Genomic DNA, 12,644 nt, shown 5'->3' with positions numbered 1-12,644 from the left:
TTTAGTCAGACCCTTCTGATCGACAGCAGATACTTAATGGTGAGTTATTGGAGGAGAGATCAAAAGTGACAGATCCCAGAACAGTTCTCACAATCCAGATGGATGTGAGACCTTTCTCAGACCAAAAATGCTCACTTATAACTTACCAGTCTGCTGAAGAAGTTATTTGTGAAGTTACTGTGTTGTCAGAATGAATCATCCTCAGTGTAATTTGCCTGACTTTATGATAAAAGAAAACTCATTTTGTGCCAACAGTGCGCAATATCATAATGAACTGTGCAAATATGTCATTAAAGTTATATTTCTATGATGGTTTAATTAAGATAATCCTCGGTTTTATGAGTATTATAACTGATCAGAAGTAGCTGTAGGCTTTGCAGCACTAAGAGATGCATTTCTGCACCGTATGATTTTTAGATGGTTTTCTCCCTGTGAAAATGGCGCCCATGCTGACAGCTCAAAATGTCAAACAAAACATCACAAGCAAAGGTCCCTTTTTAATTTTGTTCTGTCATTTAACAAGTCTGTCAACTGCTGACCTGTTGTTTCTGAGTAGATTACAGCTGAAGTGGTTTCACATTTAGCATGCATTTACAGCACAATATACACAGGGAGTTTGTATCATGTTGTTTCCACTCACAGCTCTTGGGAACTAACGACTGAAATACTGCTCTGGAGCTGTTAGTTTTGTGCCTCATTTGGGATTTAAACCATTGATTTTTTTAATTTTTTAAAGAACAGAATCAGCAAAATACATCTCCCACTAAAATGTATTTAGCCATGTTCTGTTATAATTTCTTCTGCTTTCTTCAAGCTTAATATAAAAAAGACAATAGCATCTTAAGATCAATAAGCTGTAGTGGGTCTTATAGCACATTTGTAACGCATAATTTGATACTCTGCACTCTGATAGGTACCTTTACATGGTATAAACCGTGTAGGCAAAACTTCAGTGACAAGATCTTCTGAGGTTTGACATATTATATTCCTTACTTTTATAAACCTTTGTTTGTGAATGCACAGCTCGCCCTTCGCCCTCCTTCAGCGTTGTGTTCATGGGTTACGATGCCCCCTGCTCGGTGTGATAGATTATTTTGTCAGCATACTGCCAAGCTCACTTAGATGAACACATGGCAGCCAATCTGCCATCAGCCTCCGTCACATTTTTTTTAAACATGTCGCTGACTTAAAATAAAAAATGCAATATATTTAAAATAAAACAATGAAATTCCACATTTTTACACAAATGTGAAAAAAGTCTCTAAAACTCCGACATCACTGAAATACACTTTTGAAAGTGTACACTGAACAGTGAATATTTATTATCAACCTTAAAGTACCTTATTGATTCAGAGCTTTTTTTATACTATAGCTGCTGTTACTAAAACATAAAACATACTCGATACTGGCCAGAGTGTTATTTCGTTAACATGCAGTATTTTCAGCCTCATATTGTTCACTGTAATAAATATCATATTTTAGCCTTAATTGTTGGTTATACTCTGATTAGTAGAGATATAATTACAGAATTAATTAAAATATGTTCTGTTTCAGGGCTCTTAGATGAGGTTTTTTTCTTGTTATTAATATTATACAACTTTTAGAAGAAAGTATGCATGTAAGCCTGATTGTAGTTCACTTCAAAACAATCACTGTGGATTCTTTTTTACACATCAAGAAGAACAAATTACATGTTTACATGTTAGGTAAGTTAGATTACTCACAGAAGCTTAAAGACCCAGCCTCTTTACAAGAGAATTCTCTCCATGCTACAGTAACAGAATCACAGCTGTAAGCTATCCAATTAATGACTGTTTGGTTCCATCTAGCTGCATCTGTAATGTGATCATTAACAGCTGTGTGTTTCTGCAAAGAGGACCAAAGATGTCTGCTGTGATAAAGGTCTGAGTAAGCAGGAAAAGTGCAGCACACAGTGTTCACTCGGAGATGAGACACACTCTGAGGCCTGCTAACTTTAGCTGCCTTCAGAATCCATCAGTCAGTGGGACAGAGATAGAGGCCCAGCAGAGGATGCTGAGATGAGTCTCCTCAGACGGAGGTTTGTCTGCTGCTCGTCAGCATACATAACATACATCACAGGGCAGACCTTCTGCTGAGGAGGATATTTCCAATTCTGTTTCATGACTCATAAAAAAGGGTTAGGGTTAAACCCTCCAAACCCTAACCACGATTGCTTTTCCATTTTTGGCCAATCAACCATCTTACTGTATCATAAAGCTGTATTAAGCTTGTCCGTTCTGTAATCTTTCTAAAGCAAACATCTCATCTTGTAGCATATTAAGGAACTCAAACTGTAAAATAATGTCGATGAAAACAATGAATATGCCGATTAAATATTGTTGAGAACATGCTTGAGTAAAGTACCTGACATTTGTGTCACATTAAAGAGAATGTACTTACGTTTGCTCCAGAACTGATTGTCAGATAAAGTAAGCTTGTCCACACTTAGTGAGAGCCCTTGGTTGATTCATGGATTTTTCTCTCCCAGTCATTAGAATATTAAATCTGCCAATTTGTTTGTGTCGTCCTGCTTGATATCTGCGCCAGAAAAACGCACGGAAATGAATCACAAACAATAAATCAGGATGTTACATCATATTTGGAGTGATGAGTGCTTCAACAGAGTACAACAACTCTCACACTGGACACGAGTCATATTTTTACATTTCAGTTGAGTTTAATACTGCATGTTGGTACAGAAATATGAACATCTTTTTACCTGTAAAATTAGTTGCCATTCATTCCAGCAAACCTTAAAGCTGAACATTAAGACAGCATCAGTGCATCAACTTGAACCAAAGTTTATGTGTGACAGCAGACTGATATAAACAAGGGACAGGATCAATTTCCAGGCTGCAAAAAACTGTAAAGAAATGTATTTAAGCTACTCTGTAGTACTGTTATGTCCTATGCATTAACATGAGATAGGAGATTTAAGGCCTCCTCCCATTATATAACAGCATGCTCTTTGGCTTGATGTCTGACTCTAAATTGACTGTACATGTGAGTAAACACTAACCCTATGTCTCATTTAAGGGGGTGCATTTGAAGTCTGATTACATCACAGCGCTTCATCAAAAGCTTTCCCTGTTCAAATTCTCCTTCAAATACAGCTGACAAATTCCTCCTCCACGACCCAGACAATGAACGGTGCACGATCCCTCATGGCCCAACATATCTCCAGATTCATTGCACAGCCAGGTCAATCAAGCTGGTGGGCTACCACGTGTCCGAGTAATGCACTTGTCCGAAGGATGCTTCAGAAGGCAGAGGTAAGGAGGACGCATTTGTCAAGTGCATTTGAAGGAGTCTTCAAACTGGGACAGAGTTCAACCCTGTGTGATGTAATTGGTTTTTAATGTGCACTCCTGAGGAAGCAACCCCAGAAATGGAACAGACCCCATATGTCAGCCATGTTATTGGCTGGCAATTTGCCAAGGGTACTCCATCCTTCACCCCAGGAAAACTGTTTGACTCAAACTCCCTGCAACCCTGAATGGAAGTAAGCTATGTATAATGGATGGATGGAGAATGCCTCAAGTGGCAATTTGAGGAACTGCAGATTTGTGGTCTTTCCTGATTGGTTACTTTTGCATAGAATTAAAGGGATGATGCTGATGTATTGATACTCAAACTTGAAACTTTATTCCAGCAATCCAAAAATTTCCTTTCTTAATATTGTTTTGTGGAAGATAATCCAGAAAGACTCAACTATTTTAGAAATCCTACTTTACTTCTCTTTCTTTTTACTCTTTGTAAAGTAGTTAATCTCTAAACCCAAATGAATCCTTTCAGACAAATCCGCACATTAGACCACTGTCAGCTGTGGTGCCATGTTGACTACTGCTAACACAAATCGGATCAAGGTTTAAAAGCAAACATTATTCATCAACCTGTGAGGCATACGGAAGAGCTGTTCGGCTTTTTCATGCTGAGCTCCCCATGGTCGCCCATGTGTTTGGTTTGTTGTTGTAACAGTAGGAGCTAAAGGAGAGGCTGCAGGCGCTTCAGTCTCACGGCCCACAGACCGAACCCTCTGACCGCTGTTTATTTCTGCCGGGTCCAAACGTTTATTTGTACAAGGGTATTACTGTCTATTTTGATATGCCTCTTGTGTTATTTTAGATGAGTCACTGGGGAGTGTGTGGGTACATGTGAGAACAGCCTGTGCCAGGATAAAGAGATTTGTGCACGGCGGAGAAGTTTATATGTGTGTATGTATGTATGTGTATGTGTCGCCACAAAACACGCTCTCATATGACAACAGGCCTCTGTGTCCTCTCGAGCAGAGAAGCTGGTTTGTTTATCTGCCGTCAACAACGCTACCAAGAGATGAGAATAGATGTGAAGCGGAAAGAATCTTGTGTTAATCATTATGAAATGTTAAGCTTTGTGAACACTACATAATACTGAAATAATAATATGGCAGCAACAAGTTTAGCTCCATGATCAGTGTCCTTGATTTAAAAACAAATTGTCTGGTTCTACTGAAACAACATGGACAGATTTGACTTAGGGTTCGATGGGGTGAATGACAGGGGAGGAGAGCAATGTCTTTTTTTGGGCCTGAAATGCCGTTTGTGTGCAGAAAGCAGAAAATGACTTTCACAATTGCCACCTCGAGTTGTGTCTCCAAAAACAAGAAAGACCTCGAGTTCTTTAGTAATCGAGTAATCTTACCTAACTCTCATTTCGTCTTTTAAGGAAATTGTTATTTTTACATTTGAACACCAAATGTGAGCTTCAGAAAGTCTGCATGTTTTAATTATGAACTTTGGTCTACACAGTGCAACTTTATTTGTCCCCGAAGGACGACAGCACGGCATTAAAAAAGGAGAGAAAACGACTAATGATAATTTTAAAAGCTAGTGAGATAAAATGTAAAATGTTACTCCTTATTTATTACACAGGAATATGTTCTGTATTGATATTCTCATTTGATGCTAATGCTAAATTCCCCCGCTATAGCTGAGGATGTTGGGTGTATGATTAACTTCTCAGTCTACACTATAGCTAACTTGATTTTATCATATAAATGTAGATGTGTCACCTCATCTCTCTCTTTTTTACTTCCTTGTTCGGCCCTCAGCATCCACACTCTGTGGCTGATTGTAGACTTTTGCCTGCTGAGATTGCAGTAACATCCATCATGAATAGATATCACAAACAATAACCAATGTCCAACCTTTTTTTCTGGTGATAAAGGAAACATTAATGTGTCCCTGGGTTGAATAGAGAACACTGGAAAATCCTGTTGGCTTTTCTTCGTCCTACAGAAAAAACCCAAACACATTTTTGAGCATCTTTTTTGGTTACACAGTGAGTGATGGCTTCTAATAAAGTTGCCAGTGTTTTATGGAGGCGGTCTAGACTGATGGTTTTTGTTGAGGACGCCTGGAGGACGTTGCAGTCATTGTGATAATAAAAGAGGTGACTGTAATCCTTTTTGTCCTCTCCTCGTCTTTCTCTCTTGCTGTCATAAAACATGTGGACCTTCATCATTTTGTACTCTTATTTATTTTTGATTGTAGTTTTTTAGACGCAAATAAATGCAGAGTTAACATAAACATATCCTTACCCTGAGAACAGTCTGTTCACCTTTTGGTCCAGTCTGAACCTGTTCCTGACAAAAGAGTCAAACAATGTTCTTCTTCTGTCCTTGAAGCAGCAGCAGCGCCATCATCTTAGTCCCAAGCTTCCAATTTCGTCCTCTAAGGAGTTATGGGCTTGTCTGTCACTTCCTCAGTCGATTTATTCTTTATCTCTCCGAGTGAGACAGGAAGCAAGCTTTACACTCTGGCCACATCAGCTGATATCTTCCAAAAATGAAATGAATCAGTTCTTTGTCACAAAAGTTGAACTTGAACTAAAAACGGTTGTAGTGTGTTTCCCATGGACCTTTGGTTGCTTTTTGCAATAATTTGAGATTGAACATTTTAAAAAGAAAGTCTGCATGGCAAGTGAGAGTTTTTGAAGCTTGATTTACACAAATTGAAATTAATTGAATGATTTCTGGGATTCTGACTTCTGTATAATTGTTTTGAGTCCTCAAACTCCATAGAAAAGCAACTCAACATCAATATTTATATCTTTGACCTGCAGGCGCCGTTTCACTGCTTTCATCTTTTCTGTATTTCTGCCATTTTCCACAAAAAATAGGTTACTAAACATTGCACTCCAAAAACATTTTAAAAGGTTTGGAAAAAAATGATGTTACGATACCTGTCTTCTTTCTTAAAACCTATGCCTACATTACCCAACGTACAACACAGCTACTCACACGTTGGCTACGTTTTGAAATAATTGAGGCTAATGTTGCCTCATGCTGCAGACCTCACACAGACAACAGAGGTGTAATAGGCTCGATTCTTGCACTTAAAGATCTGCCTTTCGACACTGACTCGACTGACATTTCTCTTCCATGACCCCCCACAAAGGTGTAGTTTTGTGAAATTTATAGAGTTCATGTTTAGTACCACTTTTAATTCAGTACAACTGAAGTGAATCACTGTAATGTAGATGTCTCTCAAGACGATGCTATCATTGAGCACGGTTTCAGAGTATCATGGAATATCTGTGAAGATTCATGGCTTAATGCCAATGGTCGAGTGTTTGTCTGGCAGCTGATTATAATTTTCCTTCCCTGTTTGAGGGCGACTGAAGGTCGTCAGAGCAGCGCATCCTTTTCTGTCCGTCCCTTTCCTCTGCTGTCTCATTTCTGCAGCATGAGCAGCTCCTATGCTGCTGATGTTCTCAAGTCATCCATATTTTTAAAAGACTTGAATTAACTTAACATTAATGAATCGGTCGATCAATACGTCACAGTAGCTTCCATTCACTCTCTTTTGGGAGATGAATTGTAAAATCTGACATTTTTATCTCCTGCAAGTTATAGCCCACCTTTTTGGTCTGATTGAACTGGCCTCTTTCCTAACATTTCTCTTATGTATTTTTAGTGTGTGTGTGTGTGTGTGTGTGTGTGTGTGTGTGTGTGTGTGTGTGTGTGTGTGTGTGTGTGTGTGTGTGTGTGTGTGTGTGTGTGTGTGTGTGTGTGTGTGTGTGTGTGTGAGTGAGCAGGATGTAGCAGAGCACAGGGAACAGTTAATGAGCTGAGTGAATGTAGATACACTTCATGACTCCCACAGTTTTTACCACATCTGCCTCGAGTATCAGGATGCTAATTTCAGCGACTTTAAAAAGCTGTTGTTTTCATCATTATTATTATTATAATTATGAATAACTCTTGTCCATTATAAAATCAAAATGGATTTGTTGTTATATGAATCCCCTCCTGTGCAGTGTAATCTAATAAATGCATGATCATATCAGACCCAAATCGTCTTTTGAACCATGTAAACGGTTTTATTTCTGATATGAAAATTAGCTTTTTTGAATAATTGTATATGTGACTTCAGGGGCTTTAGCAGCCAGTCTCAAGTGGACACTCGGGGAACTGCATTTTTTTACGCTTCTGCATTGGCTTTGTTTTTTAACATTGGACGTTGTTGCATGAGCATTTCTCAAGCAGCCACAACTCTGATTGGTGAAATGAATCGTCTGTCTCGTCTGTCATCTCCTCTCACAGAACTTTATTTCTCTCAGTTTTCCACTTTATCACACAAGTACTTTAGTGGAAGTTTTACATAAAGACATGCTAATTGATTTAACTCAAAATCCCCTCAGTGCATTCACTAGTCAGGCTGAATTTTTTCAGGAGTGTGACCTCGGAGCTCCCACATCTTAAAAATGAGCATGAAATGAGATGACTAATCCGCTTCAATTAATCATTTCCACCAAGAACTCTGATTTTTTTTTGATAGAATTAACTGAAGGATGTGAAAAGCTGGAATATTAGATAATTGCTCTATTTTGTTACAGGACACTTTCACATGTTAAACCAGGATGTAATGTTTAGTTTATTTTGGTTTCTCATTCACAAGCTCTCGCTGTGTATCTAATTGTGTATATCTCTTTCTGACACGTTATGTTTCAGCATGATATTGTGTGAAATGGGGCAGACAAAACTTGCAGACGCCAAGCCCCGTCATCAAGACTGTGTGCAGGTTTGCATGCAAAGTGTTTTCTTTTGTGTGTGGGTGTTTTAATGCTTTTCACAGCTCTTCACTGCTCTTTCTTTCTCGCTGTATTTCCTCAAGAGCTCCTTCGGTTGCTCTCAGCTGTTCTACGTTACACATTTAATTCATCTCTTATGACTATTTTCAACTCTTCCTTCATGAATCATCACTTTAGGGTTCAGTTCAGTTTGAGTAATATTGTGATTCTATTGATTCTGTGTCTTTGTTTATCAAGGATTCTACATTGCCATATTGATTTTTTTATATAACATGGCAATAGAATAGCTACCCCGTATTGTCATTGCAGTGCACAAGCACAGAATAACATTAAATGACTATCCTTACATTGGGGTTGTCACAATGCGTTTTTTTAAGTCTCATAATTGCAAGAACATTTAAAAAAAAATGCAATTTAGACATTGTGCAGGAGTCTACCTGCAAACTCTTTCCTCTCCTACGCACATGTGATTTTAAATAAACGTTGTTTTTGGTCCCTTTTGATACTATGGATCTTTGAAATAGCAAAGAATGGGGTGCCGTATAGCCTAGTGGTTATGTTGCCCACCCCATGTACTGCGGATTTATCCCTCATCACAGCATCCATGGGCTCAGATCCGACCCAAGGCAATCTGCAGAGTTTAAAGGCTCGTGGTGCGTTCAAATGCTGTTGTCTGGCTCCCCCTGGTGCTTTTAACTACTGTAAATCTTTTTTTCCTCTTGCTTTGGAGTCGTCTCTTACGCTGCCTTCGAGGTATGTTTGGATAGATTCTAAGGTCACAAGTGTGGTGGGTTTAATGCTTTTACTTCTGCACCTTTCTCTTAAGAGCAAGAGAGTACAAAATCTCAGGATGTTTTCCAAGTGGGAAAATGTGTGTTTGAGATATATTAATATCCTTTCAAGTATGATGTAGATACAAAACATGTATTTTTTTTTCATCACATAGTGTAAGTGCAATCTGATCACACTTAATATAATGTAATACTTCAAATCGTTTTATTGTATAATTAACTTTATTGTGTTGTCAAAAAGCATAACAGTAAAGAAGAACACTCTAAGTGTGATCAGTATTTTTTTTTTTACTATTTCATTAAAATTCATTATAATCTGAAGTGTTTTCTATTCTATTTTGTGCGTCTTGAATGCTTCTAAGAAATACCCAGAAATCATTCAACAGCCAAACAAGTACACATATTTTACTATTATAGTGATGAGGAAATGATTGACTGACCAACTGTACTCTATCTATGTAAGACTATCTTCATGTGTTTATTCAGTTTAAAACACGGACAGGACAGTCATGAACATAAACATTTAAATATGTCAGATTGAAGCCACATAGAATGATTTAAACCTTTAGCATCAGAGCAGGTCGCTGGTAACCAGGCTTACACTACATTTACATGACACCACAAAGACAAAAACCAAACAACATGTAGCGAATAATAACATAAACTGCACATTAGTCGACTGAGACACATTTATATAAGGATAAAATATTAACATGGTCATTGTGTTCAAACAAATGGATCAAGGTCTTAGAAGCTGCTATATTACAGGCTTATGTTTTCTTTATACAGTGGTGTTACTTCATATCATTGTTACAACATTCTGTTGTAGGAGAGTGCATGAGTGTGTAGGAGACTGTAGGAGTGTGTATGAGGATGAGAGTGCATGAAAGTGCAGGATTGTGTATGTGTATATGATATTTGCAGAGCCCTTCCTTTACAATCTTTACTGCCAAACTGTTGATTAACATCTTTTTTTTACTTTCTACCAAAATCAAAGGAACTGATTGACGATTTGAAAGTCTCTCTCTCTCAGGCTCTCTCTTTCTAAGCTTTGGGCGAGAGGATATTATGAACTTTTAAAACCTTGGATAAACAACCAAGCATGAAACGAAACTCTCTGTTACCTAAGAACTAACCTCGAGCCTGTGAACTGTGAACATCTAGACAGCCTTGTGTCTGAGCAAGTCATGGGGGCAGAACCATCTACTGCTCTGGAGCTTCTCAAGTTATCTCTCAACCGGAAAGGTTCGATTCCTAGCTGATCAACATGTCCGTTGTGTCCTGGGGCAAGACAACTAACTCTGCTGCTTCATTGGCGGTGTATGAATGGATTAGTTACTTCTGATGGATCATACATAGCAACCACTGCCATCAGTACGTGCAAGGCTAAGAATGGGTGTGACATGCAGTGAGTAGTCAGACGACTAGAAAAGTGCTAAATAAACTTTTATTCATAATCTTATTGAGTAAACTCTGTAATTAAAATGATGCCCGATGACAGGTGGAGTAACCGGTTGTGGAGGAGTATAAAAAAGTTGATTCAGCGGGTGGAGTAAAATCAGCTTTGTTTAATTTCAAAAATCAGTCTTTAAAAAAATGTCCTAATAATTTCAGCTTGAAATGACAAAAAGTGCTCATTTTTACCCCATTAAAAACTTTCAGTGTGTTTGGACCAAACCAGCTGATCGAACAAAACAAGACATTTGAAAAGTTATTTTGTTATCTGCTATTCTTCCTGACATATCAATGGTCATTCAAACATTCAGTGGTCACAATTTGCCTTCACATGTTCATATCTCTCTCTGTGTTTTTAGTAATTGCCCTCCATAATGCTCTGAGACTAATCAGAGTGAGCTGCCCTCCTATTTCCAGTTCTGCCTCTCTAACACAAGGTCAAGTTCAGCACGGGGGAGGGCTTGGCAAAGTTTTAAGACAAGGGAGGTCTGCAGTTTCCAAAGCACTCCTTGGCCTCAGCGCTGCAGCGGGTCAGACGAGGTGACCGCTCCCTGCTGACTGTGATTCATGGCATGCGACGCAGCATTTAATGAAAGAGTAACTCAATCCTTTTATCACAGCGAGGGCTGAAATAACAAATGAGCAGCAGAGAGAAGAAGGCAGTGCGTTAAACTCACCTAGTGTATGTTTCACGGCTCACTTCATAATGGGGGTTCTATGGGATTTTATGTCATTGCACTTTTTATTGAAGCTGGGATGTTCATCTGAAATGAATTCTCAGTTTCTAGGCAACAATATCGACTTATAGTTCTCATAAGCCACACTCACCTGACAAGTCCAGAACTCATCTTATTTCCAACATTAAAGCCTGAATTGCTGATAATAAAATATGTCATTTTACTTGAGTGTCTTGAAATTAGATGGACTCTCTAAATCATTTAGTACATCTCATATCAAGACACTCAACAAGTAAAATTCCCAAATGTCAGGATGGATTCATTTTGAAACTTTTTTCCGACAAGTCAGGCCTTAATGTTTGTGTTTTATATCTTGAAGTAAGATATTTACATTTTTCTGGTGAATGAAAGTGTAATTATCAAAAGTGTTGTTTTTCAACAGACGAGGCAGGAAAACTGCTTTTTTTCAAGATCGTCGACTGATTTACATCTTTAACTCAAGATAGTAAATGCATTTTTTTTGTTATGTCTTGTAGATTTTTAGATATATAACTGATGTTAACTTGTTATCATCAGGAGTGCAGATCACTTATTAGTTAGCTGGCGCTATAGGTTAGGTTAGGTAGCCATGTGCTGAGACTATAGTCCTCTCTGGTTACTGTCCACTTTCCTGACAAATAAAAAAGGTGCATTGCACATTTTCCTCACCTTTTCCAGTCTTTCTCTGTTGAACATCATCACATAATTGCCTGATCTCTGGAAATGAGCCAGGTACAGCAAAAGACAGGCCAATCTGTAGCCTATCTTCATCCATCTACTTTTTAATCTGCTTTTCCACAACTTTGGGTTTATTGACTGTATTGTTTTGGTACAAGTATTTAATCTTCCCCGCCGATGAAAGATGTTCACTGTAGCCCGAGCACAGAGCCGACGCTAGCTGACTGTGGGTAAGTTTATATCGAAGATCTAATTTCATATCAACATCATTTTCTCCCTGGTAAAAAGAGGAAACATGTCAACATGCCTTTCTTTTGCAGGTGATTTAAAAAAATTTTTGACTGGAGGGTGTCAGCCATTATGCAGCTGCTTCAAACTTTCATCCTCTTCAATTACTTGAGGTGCATTTAACTGTCAGATCAGGTTTGGCTGTCTATCTGCAATCTGATAAATAAAACATGAAGCGTCTATTTCTGTCCACTCCAAGCACGCTGTGCAGGAAGAAACTTCTGCTGCATTCTACCTGCTGCCTTATATCAAAGACATACACCAGCTTTGCATACCTGAGCTTTGATAAGGATAACTGTGTGATTTATTTCATATGTGAAGTGGGAACATCATTTTGATCTGTCAATTTGTAAAAAGAAATCTTACTATATTACTAAATATTCTGATTAAAAATATGAAGGAGGAGAGTTGTTAATAGACTTTTTATAGATTTATTAGATTTTTTTGATAGGCTTTTTTCTTTTTTTTAAATTTCAAAATCCCTCCGGAAGGCTTCTGTTGGGATTTTGAGGTATCTCATTAATCCAGAAAATCAAAAAACCAACAATGTGTTGAAAATTAAAAGCAAGAATGAATCCGTATGTCTGTGTCAGTGTGTTACTGCAGGTTCTCTGGATTAGAA

Source organism: Symphodus melops (assembly GCF_947650265.1).
Source record: "Symphodus melops genome assembly, chromosome: 17".
NCBI lineage: Eukaryota > Metazoa > Chordata > Actinopteri > Labriformes > Labridae > Symphodus > Symphodus melops.
This window is presented reverse-complemented; position numbering follows the sequence as displayed.